This window comes from Prionailurus bengalensis, chromosome A2 (assembly GCF_016509475.1).
Source record: "Prionailurus bengalensis isolate Pbe53 chromosome A2, Fcat_Pben_1.1_paternal_pri, whole genome shotgun sequence".
In the NCBI taxonomy this organism is placed as follows: domain Eukaryota; kingdom Metazoa; phylum Chordata; class Mammalia; order Carnivora; family Felidae; genus Prionailurus; species Prionailurus bengalensis.
The window spans coordinates 38,999,143-39,006,108 of record NC_057348.1 but is presented as its reverse complement, the minus strand read 5'-3'; the positions used below and the strand labels follow the sequence as shown (position 1 = coordinate 39,006,108).

Here is a 6,966-nt window from a genome sequence, read left to right as displayed (position 1 = left end):
ACATCTACCATAGTGAGTCACTAACAGAATTGGGCCTGGTAAAGTTATTAAATACTTCAGAGCACATAATTAATTGATTGTGGCTAAAACATGGGACCATATAGAAGCTATAGAAAGTAGAGATAAGAAGGAAATTATGCCAAGGACAGCATTCTTCCTGGAATTGCCATTTCAGTGTTTACTTCCGCTAAAATTGATTCCATAGGGAGTAGGTCTTTCATCCTGCAATACAGTAAAGTAGGTCTTTGACATCGTTGTTGTATACTATGTATGATGTTGCCTTTACTAGGAATACAAGATTATGAATATGCAAGCTTCAAAATTCAAGTACATAATTTCTGTCTTTTAGTTGAGTAAAGTAATGGAAATACACACACACCCACACAAATATACATATCTATCTATCTATCTATCTATTTATTTATTTAATGTTATTTAGTCCCTAAGATAGTTACTTTGCAGTTTAGAATCTAATTGCTAATAACACTTCTTCATAAAAGTCTATAGGAGAGGAGAGCCTGGGTGGCTCAGTCGGTTGGGCGAGCTCAGGTCATGATCTCACAGTTGACGAGTTCGAGCCCTGCATTGGGCTATATGTTGACAGCTCAGAGCCTGGAGCCTGCTTAGGGTTCTGTGTCTCCCTCTTTCTCTGCCCCTCCCCCGCTCATGCTCTGTCTCTCTCTGTCTCAAAAATAAACATTAAAAAAATTAAAATAAATAAATGTCTATAGGAGAGTTGTAGATTAGAAGTCTTCTGGAAGTACATCACAGTCTTTGAGTATTGTTGATGTCCACTTACATTATGAGTAAAGTCTGGGAGGCCAACCCCAGGAGATGTCTTACAGGCATCCTCACAACTTACTTTTCCTGATTTTAATGCGCATCTATAATTCCTCATAAAGAATCTGAACATTATGTCCATATAATTAAACTCATTGTGTTTATTTTTTTCCTTTACCTATTTTCATCAGATTCAGCCAATCCTTTATTCAACAAATATTTATTAAATGGCTACTTTGTGCCATGCACTGGGGATGCAGGAGTGAACAAGACAAAATTTCAGACTTCATGGTGCTTCCATTCTAGAGGACAAGACAACAAGTAAGCACATAAGTAATACTGCTTCACATTGTGAAAGGTGCTGTGAAGAAACAGAATAGGGTATGGAGCTAAAATCTACTGGAACTCTCTTTTGCCCTGCAATCTCTTGACCTTTGCATCATCACTAATCACAGTGACTATTCTGAATTGTAAGTAAGCTCTGCACGAGAGATCAGTATTTTCTCCCCATTTTGCTTCTACATACCCCAAATCCAACCCACTCCATTGGCCCTGCTCACAACAAGGATACCAATCACCTGCTCATTTCTAAATCCATTGAACACTTCTCACTCTTTTTCTGACTTGACTCCTCTGCAGCAGCTGACATTGTTCCCCATGTCCTTGGAGAGCTTTCCTGCCCCAGGGACATCTCTGGTCATTCTTGGCTTCCTTTGGAGTCTCCTCTTGGTCTTGCTGCCCAGTCATTATACAGTAGCATTGTGGAGCCTAAGAAAGCTGGGCCCTCGAACCTGTTTTCTTCTTCTCTGACATGTTCTTCTTGACACATCTCATGCACCCCCGCACCTGCTTCATTACCCACCTCCACTGATCAAAAATCTGTGTCTCCTGCTGAGCTATTGCTCCCAAACACCAGACTTGTGTCACCGACAGCCTTAAAACACATCTACTTGGATGTGTCTCAAATTGCTCAACTTCAATATGTTCAAAACTGAATTCAGCATCTTTATTTCCTCCCTACCCTGCCCCACCTCCAGCCTGTTCCTTTCTATCCATTCCCCATCTCGGGAAATGGCACCACACTCTAATCCTTAGCTGCCCAAGCCAAACAGCTGGGTGCCACCTCTCTCCCTCACCCTCCATATCCACTTAGTTACAAAGTACAGTCAACTTGACTGCTTTGGTTTTGGACAAGTCCATCCACCTTAGACCAGACTCTAGTGTGGTCTGCATATTCTTGGATCTGCCCTTTCAAATCCCCCCTTCACACTACAGCCTGGATGAGCTTTCTAAGCTCTAACCTGATTATGGCTTCCTTAGGCTTGAAGCCCTTCAGAGCTTCTTTCAGGGGAAAGACTGTGTTGCACACAAACCTCCCCACCTTCGTAGATTCTTTTACCTTTTTCCTTTATGAAGGAGCTCAGCTCTGCTGTCTGGGGTCCAAGTTGAAGTGGTGGGCCTGCATGGCCTTCCAGTGTCACACACCCACCTCCACTTCCAAAATCGCATGAAATGCCACACGACGGAGCATGACGTCTGACTTCTTGGGTTGTGCCAGGTGACATAACCAGAAAGATGGAGAAGTTAACTTCGAATAGATATTCCTTAAACAAAGGAAAGTAGGATATGGAAGGGAGCTGGGCAGAGAACTTTCCCCTTCTTGCTACTTTTGTGGACTACAAGGAGAGGTTTCTTCTTATAATCTTTCAAGCAAAGTCCCTTGTCCCATGCAGATTCACCTGCTGAGTTAGTTACTTGCTGTGCCTCCTTTTGGCTCATTGTAACATGGTGGCCACCAAGGCCATGTGTTATAGTTCCCTCATGTTGCTTTGCTTCTGCATTTGCCTTCCTTCCCTTTATAACTTTCCTCATTGCCCTGGCCTTGCATCCCCCACATTAAGCGTCATTGCTTTCATTTCTGCCTTGTAGTCCACTTTCTAGAGGACCTGGGTTAGACAAAGACCAAACTTCCTGGCCACTGCTTATCTCCCTGACTCTCGAGTCTGCTTTCCCCTCTCTCTTGCCCAGTCCCTACTTGCCCAGACCCCACACAGAATCCCCACACTCAGCAGCATGATGAATATGCCATATTCTCTTTCCCCCTGCAGGCCTCTGTACAGATGCTCTCCTGCGTCCCATAGAGAAGTCTTCTGTCTCACGTGGAAAGCATTCCTTGACACTACTGTTGCACCAGCTGGTTAAGGTACCATGTTTTGATGTTCCCGTGGTGTAGACATTATTTCTACAACTTCCCCGCCCCGAGGAAGTGCTCCTCACCCAGCATGGTGATTGCCATTTGCTGGTCTTTCCCGCTAGACAGGAAGTTACTCACTTTTATACCTGTAGCACCTGGCACAAAGGCTGACACATAAGAACCCAATAAATATTTAATGAATGACTGAATGGATGAATATGTGTTTTCAAAAAGGGATACATTTTATGGACAAAAAAGATACGCCAGCAAAAAAATTGAGCTAGTGTTCAATTATTTCCTGAGAAAGGCTTAGTATACTTTTTTTTTTTTTAAGCGAAGCACACTCCATTCTTATTTTTGTTGTGGTGGTGGTGTATATGTGTGTCACTGTGAACCTTCATCACATTAAACACTGTATAGTTCACTGGTTAGGTGTAGGACTAGGTATAAGGTTGGCTCTAGAGCCAGATTGCCAGTGTTTAAACTCCACCTCCGTCACTAACCTGTTGTGTGTGTGTGTGTGTGTGTGTGTGTGTGTGTGCGTGTGTGTGCGTGTGTGCGTGTGTGTGTCTTTGACATACAGCTGGACAAAGATTTCCTTATCTGAAAATGAGCTTAATAACAATCTCTACCTCATAATGATTGTTTGGAAGCATAAATAAGTAAAATAGCCAAAGAGTTTGGCACAGTGTTTGACACAGTGATGAGTAAGCATTGGCGATCATTACTATTATTATTTGAAGAAGGCATTTTTAGTATCACCTCCTAAATAATTTTGCAATCCATTAGGTAGAATGCTTCTTGTTGCAAGGTGCTGAAAAGCCCATCCTAAATGACAAACAAGACATACCTGGAAAGAGTGGAACCATCAAAGATACTATCAATTGCCTTGCCCTCTCCATCTCTCTATTCCATTTTCTCATGATGAGTGAAACGTAATTCTGGAGCTCCAGGTGGTTGTGACACGTCAGTGGCAGTTAGATCCACCTGCTTCTTTGTTCTCAGTTGACCCCCTGATGGGAGAGGGAAAAACCACACTCCAAGTGTGAAATGGAAATATTTCCCTCATTCTTATTGGACCGGCATTAATTATGTGACCAATCAGAATCACAGAAGTGGGGCAAGGGGGAAAGGATGCCATGTGATTGGCTCAGACTGCTTAAGATCCACTCTAGAGCTTAGTCTTGGATTACATTCTCCTGAGTCATGAGACATGTGGAATGTTGAATACTTGCTCAGGAGCTAGGTTCTGTTAAGAAGAAAGAAAGGGGTGAATGGAGGCTGATTGGGCAATCAGCAGTGTTTACTACATGTACTATTGCTGTCAGGAAGTAGGGAGATACCTCTGTTATTGAAAAGAATGGATTAGAGAACATCGCATTAAGCCTAGAAGCTATGTGACCAGGTATAAAAAATAAAGTATATATTTATATGTCTATTTTACATGTGGATAGCTAATATTTATTGAGAGACGGCTTTGTGCCAGACACTATGCAAAGTCCTTCGTACTAACTGATTTCCTTCGATCTTCACAAACACATCATTCGTTAATAAGGCAATACTTAATGAGTACATCCCATATTTCAGGCACTGTCTAGTCACTAGGAATATAGTAACAGTCACAAAAGACCAAGACCTCATTCTCTCATGTCCCTTGCATTCTGTACTTAGGAAACTGCAGCCCAGGGAGAGAGAATGAGGTGCACCATATCACAGAGCTTGAATGTGACAGAGTTGGGATTGGAATTCAGGGAATCTAACTCCAACGCCAAGAGTAAGTTGGGATAGGAAAATGTTTGGCTCTAAGTGAAGTACTGTAAATGTGAAGTAAGATGTTAACTGAAATTCGGTCACAGTACTCAGCCAATCCCAGACTCCCTTCTTTCAAACCTCTGTTTTCCCAGAGAGGGTTCTGCGTGTCTTGGAAAAGGCCTTGCCCCGGGGGTCAGGCACCATGACCTGCCGTGGACTCACCGCGAGAGAGCACCCAGGACCATGAAGGGCAGTCAGCAGGCTAGAAAGAGTGCAGCAAACAGAAACTGTGAGGGCTGAGGACCCGGGAGAGCTCTGCACAGATTTAAACTCCCCTTAGGAATTCATCCTTCTTCCCAGACCTCCACTCATTGGAGCAACTTTATTTAATGTTACCTGTAGCTTTGCTTCTGGGATGCCACTGTAGCCAGCCTGCTTACCAAAAAGAGGGTTTTGTGACATCTAGTAGGGTGAGACTCCTGGGCTTCTCAGTGGGAACCTAAAGCTAATTAAAGAATGAGGCACATTAAAGGGGCACCTGGGTGGCTCAGTCGGTTGAACCTCCAACTTTGGCTCAGGTCATAATCTCACAGTTCCTAAGTTTGAGCCCCATGTTGGGCTCTGTGCTGACGTCTCAGAGCCTGGAGGCTGCTTCAGATTCTGTGTCTCCCTCTCTGTCTGCCCTTCCCCGTTCGTGCTCTGTCTCTCCTTCAAAAAGAAAGAAACATTAAAAAAAAAATGAGACACATTAAAAAGAAAAAAAATGTTAATAGGCTTTACATCCAGTGCAGAACCCAACACAGGGCTTGAACTCACAACCCTGAGATCATGACCTGAGCTGAGATCAAAAGTTGGACACTTAACTGACTGAGCTACCCAGGTGCCCTGAGACACATTTTAAAATCTTAGTCCTGCTCATATTATATTGATCCATCACCTCAAATTTTAATGAAAATTTAATATCCAACTTTGACTAGGTTACCTTGAATTTGAGTTCCACTAAACTGAATCAAACTTATATAGAGAATTAGTAACTGTTACTGAATCATATGAACTTGACTGAATTCGAATGTTTCTTTTCGCTAGAATTGGTTATTTGGTCAAGTTTAACGTTGTTTTGTTTGCTTTTTAAAGCAGTCTTGCCGAGGCTCTCAAGCACTCACTATGTGTCAGGCTCTGTGCTAGGCGCTGGTGAATCAAAGCAACATGATTTGTCCCCCAGAAGCAGACTAAAGATTCTTGTGAAAATGATTTCTTAATTCAGTGTTCCCGGGAGACCCTCGTAAAGCAGAGGGTGGGGTTGGGGGGGGGGTGGGGCAGGAGGATAGAACTAGTAAAGGAAGAAGGCAAGCCAGGTGGTGCTCGCAGGCAAAACTCCAGTCTTCGGCAGTTCCTGCAGGGAGCTCTGGAGGGTAACTACACCTCCAAGTTGTGTCCTGCTCAAGACGAGGGAGTAGGCTTTCCTAGTCCTGTGTTAGCACTCACTGGCTACAGGCCACCCGCCCCCCCACACCGCGTCTCCCCACCACCCCCCCTCAGCCCCCAGGATGGAAACACTCAGGCTTTTCTGTCTCCCTGCACAGAGGAAAGCCTTGACTAATCCTGACCCAGGCTCTACTGTTAGCAGCAAAGGTTTAAGGCAGCTAAGGGAGGGGAGCACAGAACCAGAAGAAGGATGGGAGGGCAGCTGGGCAGAGCATGGACCAGGCTACCACCTACTCCTTACAGAGTTTGTCATCTACTGGGTTGGCCCAAGGGAGCCACGACAAGAAAACAGGTAACTATGTCATTATCGTATGTGATGAGTGCACATGGGCAATGAACAGAGTGTGATTTTTAGAGACTAACCGGTGAGTATCTAGTTGGAATGGTCGCCAGAGGTGGACATTGTCAACCCGCAGGCATCCTTTACCCTTTGCTCTTCTCTCCTCTCCCCCATGGCTTTCAATGGAACTGCCATCTGACCACTCTGAGGGGATATGCATGAGGACCAAAGTTCTAAGAGTGGCTGGGTAGAAGGGTAGAACCATCCCTTGTCTCTGGTGGCATCATGGAGCCAGTGTACCATCCTGGATAGTCACCTTCAGACTTCTTTTTTGTGCGGAAAACAAAATTCCTGTTTGTTGAAGCCAGAGGAAATCGGATTTTTTTGTTATGTGCAGCCGAATTTATTCATACACACATTCTTTTTGGGTTGTTTTTGTTGTTGAGAGAGAGAGAGAGAGAGAGAGAGAGCACGT

The 6,966-nt window shown here is 44.1% G+C and overlaps 1 long non-coding RNA gene across 1 annotated transcript; it reads right to left on the bottom strand.

Moving 5' to 3' along the window:
- Positions 1-921: 921 nt before the first annotated feature.
- Positions 922-2,326, bottom strand: LOC122486407. Its single transcript, XR_006298146.1, has 2 exons — positions 2,180-2,326; positions 922-1,082 (listed from the first exon to the last, which is right to left on the bottom strand). It is a non-coding gene; the product is annotated as an uncharacterized LOC122486407 (long non-coding RNA).
- Positions 2,327-6,966: the final 4,640 nt, after the last annotated feature.